Source organism: Haliaeetus albicilla, chromosome 10, assembly GCF_947461875.1.
Source record: "Haliaeetus albicilla chromosome 10, bHalAlb1.1, whole genome shotgun sequence".
NCBI lineage: Eukaryota > Metazoa > Chordata > Aves > Accipitriformes > Accipitridae > Haliaeetus > Haliaeetus albicilla.
The window spans coordinates 29,510,045-29,522,277 of NC_091492.1; the positions used below are offsets into that span (position 1 = coordinate 29,510,045).

Consider the following 12,233-nt stretch of genomic DNA (forward strand, 5'->3'; position numbering starts at 1 on the left):
ACTTGACATCCTAGGGTACTGCACATTTTGATATTGGACATGCATCAGGCACAATCAGACAAACTGATAAAGAGTGTAATTAGCACCACCAGGGATTAGCAGGCAATAACAAATTCAAGCCATAGTAAGCACTCTGTCCCTTGGGAGCTGGGCAAACTGGCAGTGCTGGGCAGATGATCACTTGATACGGAAGATAGTCATCAGCAAAGGCTCCATGGTGAGGGACTTGGCTCAGTGCTAGTATTACCTCTTGAAATTGCCTTTTTTACACCCCTCCACCCCCTTTTTGCTTTAAATACTTAAAAAACTCACAATTTATTAGTTCATGCTGGAATCTTGAATGCCCAACTGAGTCGGGGTATATGCTTGGCATTTACTTGGCATTTTTCATCATACAGTGGCCAGTCAGCATTACAGTTGTTTCTTGCAGTTACCTGAGTGAAACAGATTGATATCCTTGTTTTCAAGTTGGAAATGTGAGGTTAAACGTTTTGCTCAGGGTCTTGCAGGTACAAGGCTGGGAATACTTCTAGCATATAATACTAAGTGTACCTGTTACTTTACAGGTGGTTCATTTTTTTGCACCAGCACACATGGTGTGATCTGTGTGTGAGTGTATAAATGGCCATTCTTACACTTAGCTTTTCAACTGTTAATTTCTTACTGCAGTACTTTCATTAATTATAGTGTATGTTGGAGGTTAGAGTAAATTGGCACAAAGCTGTCTTGTTCAGAACAGGAGGTGTATTAAATTTTTTGAGTTTTCAGTGATTTTTTTTTTTAAGGTTTATTTTAATTTTTTGGATCTGCTGAGATCAGTTTGCAAGGCAGGAAAAAATTCTGAGCCAGCTTAGGCAAACATGAGTTGCCAGACATACTTCAGCAATATATACTTCTGCTTTAGCACAGCGTGAAGTGTAGGCAAGAAACACTTCTAGCTGAGTGTCATCGTGCCTTCCAGCATCTTTTTTTCCTGGCCACTGCTGCTTTCTGGAGCAATTTGTTAAAGTTCTGCATGGTGTTTTAAGGTGCAGTTGTTTAAAGGTGGGCTACCCTGGTTTTGCCTCCTGTTTCACCATGCTTTGGATGCATTTGTGTTATCTCTGTACTCTCCACTTTGCTCCCTGATGTTTCTTTGGGGGTAAAGGTTATCTTTTTGTTCTTTATATGCAGTGCTTGCCACATTGATTGTCTGGTCTACTAGGGGAATTCTTAAGCACTATGAAAGATCACATGAAAACCAGCTGGGGCTTATCTCAGCGTAGTACTGCCTGTTGTTTTGGCTGGTCTCCTCCAGAATTGCTGTAAATGCCACAGGGACTCTCAAAGGGCTGGAAGTGTGGGTTGCACGTGCAGTAACATGACTGTCAAGCCAACAGGTAAGTAAAGGTTAAAGGTCATCAAACACAGGCTGTAATTCTTCATGCCTCTAACCAAAAACAAGTTCCTCAGCTGAGAGCAGCCAGCTGCAGGTCCCTTCCCCAAGAAATCAGCCTTCACCCAGCATGTATCAGGGTGCGATTTTCCCCATCAGGTAGGCAGAGAGCTGCTGGGGGGGTGCTGGGGGTGTCGCAGACAGCAGGTACACGCCTCGTCCTTGGCACAGGGAGCCTGTGGGTGTAGGAAAGTGTTCTTCCTTCTTGCATCTGAAATCTTTCTTCATAGTGTAGCAGGAATGTTTATTATAGCTGCTTACTAAACTAAATAAGCTTTCCTAAGTAATTTTTTTTTTCTCACCTGCCTAGAGAGGTGAGAAACGTGCTCTGTGTTGCACTCGTGGCTTGACACCAGCTTGCCCAGGCTGCTGCCCTCTTAGCTGCAGCGTGCGGCAGCTGGGGCTCTGCCGCAGCACAGGACAGCAGCCTTGGCCTGAAACGGATCAGCGACAAAGAACATCTGTAGGACAGAGGAAATGTGCTTGAACTTGGAACCCTTTGCTAAAACAGATGTTTGAGGGGCTGTAATTGGTACCACAAGATAGGGATTTAAAATCAAGTTAGCGGATTGAACTATCTGGATTTGAGTTTTAGCCTCCCCCAGTCCCTTCCTCCCTCCCCCAGCCCTGATTTCAAATTGCATGTTACAGAAATGGGACAGAATGACAATGGTACTCTTTGAATTATAGGCTGCTTGGCCAGAAAAGCTGGCAGGACAGCAAATGGAAATCTGGAGAAACACGCCAGTTCCAACTGTGAGAATTGAGATTCATTTTGCAGCTTATTTGTACAGCGTTAAAATCTGAAATGCGTTTGCGTTGTCCAGTTTGAACCTTCTGTGTTCTTCTGTGCTGAAGATACTGTCTTGTCTTTGACAATTAACCATGGTTGGTTTTATTTCGAGAACATCAAAAGCAGTTCAACATGAGTGCCTCACCTGTTGGGTGGGTGTCACTGCGTAGCTTGAGAAGTGAAAGCTTCTAAATTGGGCTTCGATTTAGCTAGCATTTGGATGAAAGTGTTCCTTAGGGTATGCTAACCAAACCCATCTCTACTTTTTGAAGTAGAGTGTCTCCATTCAAAATTGCAGTGTGATGGACCACACTGATCTGTGCTGTAACTCCAGTCTAACTGTGATATTGTCCAGGTCTCTGGCCCATCACATTTGCCATTACAGGGCTGGAAACAAACTTAAGACACCACAACAGCGGTGTATGGCAGCAGTGCTGGTCCAAGAGGCACTGCCATTATGCTTGGCCATCCTGCTCCTCTCTGATCACATCCCCCGAGGCAGCGGTGTCTTCTCAGCGGGCTCCCGGCAGGTCTGGGTGTTGTGCTCCATCCAGCAGACCAGCGGAGCCTTTGTGGTCACGCAGGGCCATCTGGAGAATGCTGCATCCTCGCTTGGTCAGTCTGACTCACACTTGGCTGGTCTATTTGTGAGCCTCGGTTGTGCTGATCTGTTGTTTCTGCTTTATTTCTAAGTTGCGAGGAATTTGTGTCCCAGCTAACTCTGTGTTTATAGCGGAGGGCTTTCTGCAGGTCCTGGTTTCCTGATGGTGGCTCTCAGGCTGTAGTGCTACAGCACCCTTAAAGAACTGGGACCTGCGACCTTTTATCTATGAGACCGTTTATCTCCTTAAAACATCTGTAACATTTATAGTTTCTTCCTGTGGATACCATAGCATGTTGTAATTGAGGAGGAATAGAAAACAGTTTATCAAGTCCTTTGGAGATTTCTCCATTTCGTAAATCTTCTTGTCATTTTTTTAAGGAATGATCCAATTAACTGTAGGCAAGGAGAATCAGTGTAATGTTTCCAATAATGTCTTAAAGCCACTGGAGTTTAACAGGAAATGTGCTTACCTTAGAAAATACCATGTTAATCAAATCGCCTTCATGTCTGCACTTCTTGACTTTTGCAGAATGGGAAATCTGCACATGTTATTCTTTCTGTGCTTTAGGCTCCCAGCACCTGGGTACTACTTTCTGCTTGACTTCTAGCTTAAGCTCATCATGGAAGAGGGCAGAATACATCCTGTATTGGGAGTTGAGTTTCAGGTCTAGTGGCTACTGGTGAGCTCCTCTATCATAAACTTAGAAAGGCTTATGTTTGCCCTTTATTTCATTTGGGCACCTTTGATTGCTTCAAGTTGTAGGAGAAAATACAGTTGTTTTCCACTGTTAGCACTCTGTCATGTTAGGAAAAAGCGCTTATGCCTTAGCTGGTTAGTTGGGAAAGGTGGGACCTAGTGGTGATTTGGTGAGAAATTAATGAAGCCATGCTGGGGAAGTGCTCTTTCTCCATTTGTAACTACCATCCTTAGCTGGTAGTAAGATTTCTCCCCAAATTAGGTTAAAAAAAAAAAACAAAAAAGGCAAGCTTGCGACTGTGTCTCAGGAATATGGTCTGGAAGAAGCCTGCATGTAACCTTCAAGAGAGCTGAAGAATTCAGCATATTGGGGTAGCAGCACTGAGCAGATTGATACTTCCTTGTTAGCTCGGTTGCACTGATAAGAGAACTAGGTCAGCTCTATGGAGAAAGCATTTTATCTGCATACTTCTCTTAACTGGAATCCTGGCGCTTGGCTGTTGTAACAGGCTTGCTGACTTGCAGCTCTACACAGGGGGTTGTGCTCTCTGTCTCATGTTTTCCTCGGGGTCAAAGTGTGGTCTGAAGCCCTGTTGCTTTCCTCTCTGTGGCATGTGCTGCTTTTACTGTGGGGGTGATGCAGTCGGTCCCCAGGGGTGTAAGTAGCATCTTCCGTCATGCTGGTGTAATGTCTCTGGCTGAAGTTCATAGGGCTGTTTTTCAGCTCTGGAAGTATATTGCTCTGTCTCTTGGCAGTGGATGAGGATACAGTGTGCAAAGAAGCATCTCTGGTGTTTATTCCAGTGGAGAAAGTAGAGGAGAACGAAAGCTCTTGGTGGGGAGCTTATGAAAGGCTATGGCCTTCTGTGGTTGGTGGTGTCTTAAGGTGGGAGTCTGTCTACTCCAGTGCAAAGATTCCCTTTCCTTACCCTGTAAAGCTTGTTTGGTGCCCACCAACTGTGTAACTCTGTCTCCTGTGGCAGCAAAAGTAGAAGCTGAAATGTGGAGATGCACTCTGGTATCTGGGATGCTTAATCCACAGGTACCCTAGTCCTCTTTTCCCCATGTATTCTGTATATTACTTGCCTCTCTGAGGTTTTGTCCTGGGTTTCAGTGCTCCCCCCCCCCCCCTTGCTCTCCTCCGCCTTCTGTTTTCATTTTTGCTGACCTTTTTTGCCCAGTGTGTGTTAAATTCCTATCATCCAAATACATCACACATTGCTGCCTATGAGGTAGGCAGTTTTAGTGCCAACCGACAAAAGGTGCTATAAAAGATGTAAACCCAAAAGAGGAAGTTGGTTTGGAGGTTGTTGCTCTGGCACCCATTCATGCTCCTCAGCTGCCTTGCCATTTCAGATCCATGGTTTGTATAACTGCTGCAGTGTTTCTCTTTGCTGGTTACCCATCCCATTATGGCCTTCTGATAAATTATTTTGTGTAATGATTTTTGTGTGCATTCACGGTTCTAGCTTTATGGTAGATGACACAGATTAAATGAAGTCAGACAATGCTCTCTGTTTGGGGTAATGACTTTCAACTGTGGTGTCCTTTTGTCACTCTAAATTATGGTAAATGATGTAATGTTAGACCATAAAGATACAAGCTACAAAATGGTATGAGCAGTAAGATCCCCCAAGAAGATAAATTGCATTCCTGGAAATATTTTAAGTGAAAATATCCATTGCATCCCTATGTCAGCCACAGCATGGGAGATGCGCACTTGAGACAGCCATGCACAGGGTAAACACTTAGGAAATAACATATGCTTCTTCATGATGCCTAGAAGGTTTATGCATTATGGGCACTTAGAGTTCTTCGTATTATAATGGTCTTAGTATGATTGTTTCAGGGTACAGCTCTGAAAAACAGAATCATATCAAGTATTTCACAGGTTAGAACCAACACCTTGCACTTTGTCCAGAATAGCAATTTCAGCTTATTTTAAGTTTGGGTTGTGTTACATTTTTGAATGTGCTGGGCTCCCCAGTTGAGATATAATCGAATTCCCTGGTAGTTTGTGGTTTAGGTTCCCATCCCAAAATAGAATCTCGCCAGTGGTATAACAGCTGGAAATTTCAGTATTAAGTTCATATTCCAGCTTTTTGTCTTTAAAATGAAGTGAAATCAGATGGCAGGGTCTTGCTCAACCTAGACTAAAGTAACCAAAGACTGAAAACAATCTGTGCACAAATATGATGTATTTTGGAATTGTGACCATCTGTAGTAGTGTTCACCCTTGGTTTAAATAACTCTGAACATCTGAAAACAAAAGTTCTGTCAGCAATGGACTTAATATGGATTGATTTGAAATGGTACACCATAGAGGGAATAGCATTATGTTTAAAAGTAGAGGACTGCATCAAGGTATTCATGGCTGTTCCTTTTTTCTGTCAGAGGTTTCATGTGAAGTCATAGGGAGAGCTGAAATTTTTGAGGCCGTGTGATTTCCCCCCCCCCCAGTTGCCCAAATATTGCAAGACTTAATATCACGAGACTGAATTCATTGATTCCCTTGGTACTTGGAGAAGGAGATGAAGTCCTCCTTCAGCCTTGCTGGTGCCATACTGGTTCTCCACCGTGACAATGGTGGCAATTTGCTTCTGTGGTCTAATGCCACTTGTGACTCTCTGTAGAACATGTGCTCTCTGTGGTCTCCCGTGGGGTTAGCTTGCTCCTTTGGGGCTTGTCAGTCTGTGCTCATTTGGTTTCAAAGAACGGATGGTCTTCACTCTCCTTGCTATCTGCATGACTCAACTGGTGGAGCCGGCAGCAAATGCTTGCCTGCTTGCTTCCCCCATAGATATGTCTCGCTTTCCTTCCTCTGCCAAAGGTGTTCTCAAAAATGCTGTCCTTAAAATGATCTGGCAGACTTTTCTTCTAGATGAGTGAGTCTTCTGAGACATTTGTAAGATGCTGTCCTGTGCAGTATGCTAAGGCTGTAAAATATTTTTGTGGAATATGTGTGCAACTAGACAAAGCACAAGGCAGTGTATGTCCACAGGCACACATGTATGTGTGTTTGTGCTTGTGTACAATGTGGTGTGCACACATATGGGTTACAGAGAACCCACGGAGGTTGCACAGCCAAGTGCTCTGAAGTTAAGAAATGCCAGAAGTGAGCACTTAGGAAATAACCTGGGTAGTATTTGTTCCCTTTTTCACATGGCTGTTAGCTCAGTCCCTGCTCCACCAGCCCCTTGCTCTGTTGGGCACGCAGTGATGGCCGCAACGGTGGGATGGAGTCCTCCTTGCCTGTGTGGAGCAGGAGGTGCGATGGCATGGTGGTCTTTTTATGGCTTGAAAACCTCTGAATGCTTACATCTTCCATTCCATATGCGGCTCTGTACCTTATCTACCATGTGATGTTCAAAGTGCTCTGAAGAGTGAATGACTAGATTCCTTGTGGGCTCTTCTCTGGTGCTTATCTCCGTGATGGCCAACTGCTTTGCAGATGTGGCTCGGCCCTGCTGTGAGGGAGGGTGTTTTCTCTGCTTAGGCCTCAGGTTGAAACATCCATGGCCTGATGATTGGCTTATGATTATAACATACTTTTTTTTTTTTAAAGATTTCAGCTCTGAGCACTCATTGCTTTTGCAGATGAGGCCCAAGCATCTCAGCCAAGGTGTTCAGAAAGCCCTTGGGCTGCACAGTCAATGCCTGGGTACTCGAGAAACCTCTGGAGTTCCCCACATCAGGCACCCGTGGCATGGGCTCTCCTGTCTTGCAGTTTCACCAGTGGGATTGTCCCCTCTTCCTGCTGGCCCCAGCACCCTGTCCAACCCATAACAAATGAGGCAGGTGCCCCCTGGTATTAACCATCATTTGTAAGTAGTGCTGGTGGCATTGCCTATAGTGTATCTGGATTTTTTTTCTCCTTACCGGTTTTTCATTTGTTAATAGTTACCTGAGACTGTACATTTATTCCAAAGCTGCCATTGAAGTGTATCCAACCTCTTCAGTAAGGCTCTAATTCAGAGTTTGGGGGCTCACCATCAGCAGATGCAACTTATCTTGACATTTTCCACTTAAGGAAGAGCCTTTCCAGTCCCAAGTACCACCCTTTTGTAAGTAAGTGCCATTGTCCCTGTCCAGTGGATTTGTATCTCCTCGCTCCCTGGCTGCCTGTGACTTAAACTAGCCTTTTATTTCAAATGTCTCCCTTTCCAGAAGGGATCACAATCACATGGGCTGAGCAGGATTTTGCCATTAGTGGGGGGTTTTCCTGTAAGTGTTCCCTAGCAGGATGCATTTCCTCTTGCATAAGCAGGCTGAAAACCCTCCGAAGCCACAGAAATACATCTGTTGGATTCTTGAGACAGATAAATCCTTTATAAACAGGAAAATGGGCAAACTCATGGTAACTCTTGTGACACATCATGATGGGAGATCAGAAAGAAATGGAATGAAAAGTATCACTGTGCAAGCACAGCTGACGGCATCCTACATTTCTAAGGTCCTTTTAAACACTGACACAAAGGCCAGTGGCTGAGCTGTACGGCAGGCATAGACAGTGGGAGACAAAGTTAAATGTTTGGTAAAATTCAGCTGGAAGTCACTTGACGTTTGTGGGGGGAAGAAGAGTTTTGAAGGCTCTTTCCTATGTCCCCACCAGGATGCGTAAGATGCGGTGTGTCGTGGAGCAGGATCCAGGAGATCAGCGCAGTCGTAGATCTGTCAGCACTTCTATTGTAGTGGTCTTTGCAGGGTGTCTAACGCTTCTGTTTTAATTTTGCTGAGGGCTGTAACTCTGGCAAAATTTAAACTCCTTTCAACTCCTAGTTGTGAGGTTTTAAATCCTCCAAATTTGTACTTCACAAAAAAAAAAGAAAATATTTCCTGTCTAGCAAGTGTATGGAGATCGTTCCAGCTCTGTAGCTAAGATTTAACAGCACAGACAATGATCTAATTAACTTCCTTTTTGAAAACTCTTGCTCCAAGTCTACTTCCTAAGAGTAAATCCCTAGCACAGCCCCATTAACCATGGATGCTCTTGCTTGCCCGCTCGGGTATTTCCAAAGTCACTTCCCAAGGGGCCAGGTCACGCTTTTGCATGTGTGATAGAGGCTGAATCAGTCTTTCCTTAGGGTGAATCATTTCAGATGTTGGTGTCTCACCTGACAATCCTACAAGTGGCCAACCTGGGAGCTCCTGCCTGCAGCTTGTCTCCACCGATGGCCACACATGGCCCTGCTGAGAGAATCTGTGGCAACCAAATTCAGCTGTGGTTTTCTTGCAGATGGTGGAGGAGGGGATCCTTTGCACTGCAGTATTGAGAAACAAGTGAGGATGCTAAATGCCCTTCACATTTTAACAAGAGGCTGGGGTAGGGAGAAGATGACTTTTTTTTTGGTGCTTAGGATCAAGCTAACCCTGGTTTGTTTTTCACCTGCTCCCTTTCTGTGGTGTGCTGCAAGATCCACAGTCGCTGCTCTTCAGAACTGCAGCCTGCACATTCCCCCCCCCCCTCCTCCTCTCTGGAGAGCAGCCAGATCAAAATGGCTGTGATCCAACGCCAAGAATCACTCCCTTTGCTATGGAAATGAGGACTTGGAGGCTGCTCACCATGTGTTCATCAGAGAGTTCCTGCTAAGGATGATGAGCTGTAGGTGGGGAAGAGGGCAGCGAAGGTGTGCTTGATCAAATCTGTTTGGAACAAATAAGGATATTTTTGGATACATCTGACTCTTTGCATTTTTTAAAAGTCATTTATAGAAAACCAAAAAAATTACCCTTTCCATCAAATGGTAAGAATGAGGGAAATAAAGTAGTAGGATTTCACCATAGGATAAAGGGTGTTTCTCTTCCATTAGAGTGGAAGGGGTGGCAGACCTCCCAGTATCTGATATTTGAGATAAGCATTTTTTTGTGTGTGTGTGTGGTGTTCTGGTATTGATCAAGAGAAAGAAAGATATGATTATCCAAGCTATACAAATAATCCTTCTTCTTAACTATCATATCCACATTCCTAGCATTAAAGTGGACAAATTGCAAAACCCCTGGGTATAGGATACATTGACACCGGGCAATTTGCTGCGGGTTAACTCAGCAAGGCATGTTTAAGCCTTTGCTTTACTTTCTTCTAAACCATCAGATTTTAATCTTGATGCACAGTGGGATGGGAACATTGCCAGTGGGTGAACAGTCACGAAAATTGACTGTGCATAAAGCAGGGGACTTTTCCCTTCTCGTAGATGAGTTATGCACCCCAGGCAGATGACTGAGTAGGGTTTTGCTGCAAGGTGTGCTTTCAAGAGGGAAAGGGCCAAGCCGTTTGCAAGCTTCCTGCGGTGTTGCAGCACGCTGGGTTTTGCAAGAACATCCCTGCTTCTTCAGGGTGGCCTGGTGTCACCTCTTCTGCCAGTGAGGGATGGAGGTGGCTGGGAGGAAGGGGGTGATGCTGCTCCTGCATGCTGCTGGCTACAGGAATTGGAGCTGTGGATGCAAAAGTCTGGGCAGCGGAGCCCTGCCTGCCGTGCAGTGCCCAAACAGCTTACGGCTGGGAGGAGCCCTCTCGGGATGAAAATGTCTGACAGGTCTCTGAATGAGTCTACACAATAAATTAGTAACTGGGTGTGGAACTGCATTTTTTTATGGTGTATCTTAATTGGGCCTCAGGCAGCTTGATAGTACGGCGTGTTTCTTGTCTTTCGGGGATCTTTGAGTCGAAATTCACATTTTCTTTGTGCGTGATTCAGTGGGGCTGGGGCTCGGCTGGGAACATGCTCTGAATCCACCCAGGGACTGGGGCTGGTGCCCCTGGATGGAGCTGTGCCCTGCCTCATCCACCCGCCCACCCACCCTCCCCGCTGGGGACGGCCACGCGCGGATCCCTGGCGAGCCCACCAAGCCGCCTGCGCTGGCAGCACTCCACCTCGAGGCACGCCGTACCATCTGCTTCGGCAGAGTTTCTCCCATCCATTTTGGATAACTTAATCTCCTCCTTTGCCTGAAAACAAAACAAAAACCTGCATTGCATTGCGAGCGGAGCGGTTGCATTTCCCCCCCCCCCCCCAAAAATGGGTGCACTTCACTGCCAGGTGACTAATTATCTGTCTCCTGTGCATAATGGTTTGCTCCTAATATTTCACAGTCCAATTGCATGAAGGGTACTGTCTGCCCTACTCCATCCAGGTGTAGAGCTGAACGTGAACTCTGAGGGTGTTGCTGTGCATTATGAGCGTAAAAAGAAACCCGTGTCTGGATTTTGCACTCTTACCTGGAGTACGTACTTACTTGGCTGGAGCTGGAGAGCAGCTCCCGGTTTATGACTTCCCATTACGCTGCGGTGTCACCGGGCGTGTCCAGCGTGGAACAGGCCTTTTATTTGTGCTGTGAGTGAAATAGTTGGCAGAAACTGTATTATGCAATTCTATTAACATGGTAAGTACAGAGGAAGCCTAAGTTCATCTATAATATGATAGTAATCGTTACTAATTTATATATAGCTTTTTTCACGTGGACCTCTTAAGCACCCCAGGCATTCACAAAATCTTGCATTTAAAAACTGTTTTTTCTTCAGCTGTGTGAGTTCTTAATAAAATGGTGTCTGTGGCACTTCTGTAGCTTTGAAATGACAAGAGTTAATTGGGGAGATTTAACAGGACATCAGTATGGAAATGGTACCATGAGAACTGCTGCAGGGAAAACCCACGTACTCACAACGGCTGGAAATAAATGCAGAGCCCTTCACGCCTGTGTCACCAGCTCGCAGACTTCGGGTCGTCGGTGGCTGAAAGCCATTGCCATCTGCTTGTCCCGTATGAAAGCTGTCGGTGGCCTCCACCCCACACCTGGGGACAGATACCCCATAACTGGTGCATTTATTAGCTGTGTCTGCAGAGAAGCTGGCTCTTCCCTGAATAGGTAACTTGCTGACTGTGCCCCTTGGTTTGGGCTTTGCTCTTACCATCACACCGGTGACACTGATGGCACTTGCGCCTCGGCAGCGGGTCTGTGTCAGCAGCAGCTGCCCAGGCTGGAGACGGAGCTGCTGTGGAGATGGCCAGTGCCAATTCCTAAATGCTTCAGCTGGACATGGCTGGGGGGAGCTGGTGGAAGACAAATACTCTGATTTTTTTTTTTCTTATCTATGCGGAAACTGGAGTGTTTCACTTGATAGCTGTCTGTTAGGTTAATTGTAACATTTTTCTACTCTTCAGACATATTATGTGACTGCTTATTTGCCATCTCTGATGAGTGCTTTCCTCTAGTTGCTCAGCTTTTTGTTGCTGTTCATTATTTTTTTTTTAAACCTCCAAGACTACAAAACACCCATCATTCTGAAGTCTCTTTTTCGCTACGGTTTCATGCAAAGCCTTTGCAGTTAGAGACAGACGTACAACCTTTTATCACTTTTGCTGCAGACAGGCTGTGTAGAGGGAGTTGTGCTCAAGCCATGTTTGGAGTCTCTCACTTGAGAGCTTCAGGCTGGTGGGTCTGGAGAAAGAAGCTCTGTGAAGCTGAGCAGTTTTTCCCAGCCTCTGCATGTGCTTGGGGACCTACTGGGAGGCGAGATAGGAGGTGGACTCTGCTTATTTTTATTTTTTTAAATATTTTTTTTTGCTTTCCCTCGGGACTGGGGCAGAAATACTTTTCTCATATGTAAAAGCAAGATGCTGTATGGAGGCTTCTTGTTCTCCTGCAAGCACTGATTGAGGGAGAAAATCTTGTATGGTGGGAAAAGTCCTTCCCAGATGCAAGGGCT

General features: G+C 45.4%; 1 protein-coding gene across 2 annotated transcripts in view; it reads left to right on the top strand.

Moving 5' to 3' along the window:
• The window catches only part of CORO1C (coronin 1C), a 47,404-nt gene that overhangs the window by 4,843 nt on the left and 30,328 nt on the right, over positions 1-12,233 (top strand). The gene's annotated exons all lie outside the window — the stretch shown is intronic.